The 223-nt window shown below is 49.8% G+C and overlaps 1 protein-coding gene across 3 annotated transcripts in view; it reads left to right on the top strand.

Annotated features, from left to right (window-relative positions):
• The window catches only part of LOC109349023 (transcription initiation factor TFIID subunit 1-like), a 24929-nt gene that overhangs the window by 14690 nt on the left and 10016 nt on the right, over nt 1-223 (top strand). The gene's annotated exons all lie outside the window — the stretch shown is intronic.

Here is a 223-nt window from a genome sequence, read left to right as displayed (position 1 = left end):
GGATAGGATGAGGAGGAAGATGAGGATAGGATGAGGATGAGGATGACGATGAGGAGAAGTATAGGATTGGATGCAGAGGAGTAGGAGAATGAGGATGAGCATGAGGAGGAGGAGGATAGGATGAGGATGACGATGAGGATGAGGAGGAGTAAGAGGATGAGGATGAGGATGAGGAGGAGAAGAAGGAGGTGGAGGATAGGATGACGAAGAGGATGAGGATAGG

Source organism: Lupinus angustifolius, chromosome LG06, assembly GCF_001865875.1.
Source record: "Lupinus angustifolius cultivar Tanjil chromosome LG06, LupAngTanjil_v1.0, whole genome shotgun sequence".
In the NCBI taxonomy this organism is placed as follows: domain Eukaryota; kingdom Viridiplantae; phylum Streptophyta; class Magnoliopsida; order Fabales; family Fabaceae; genus Lupinus; species Lupinus angustifolius.
This window is presented reverse-complemented; position numbering and strand designations above follow the sequence as displayed.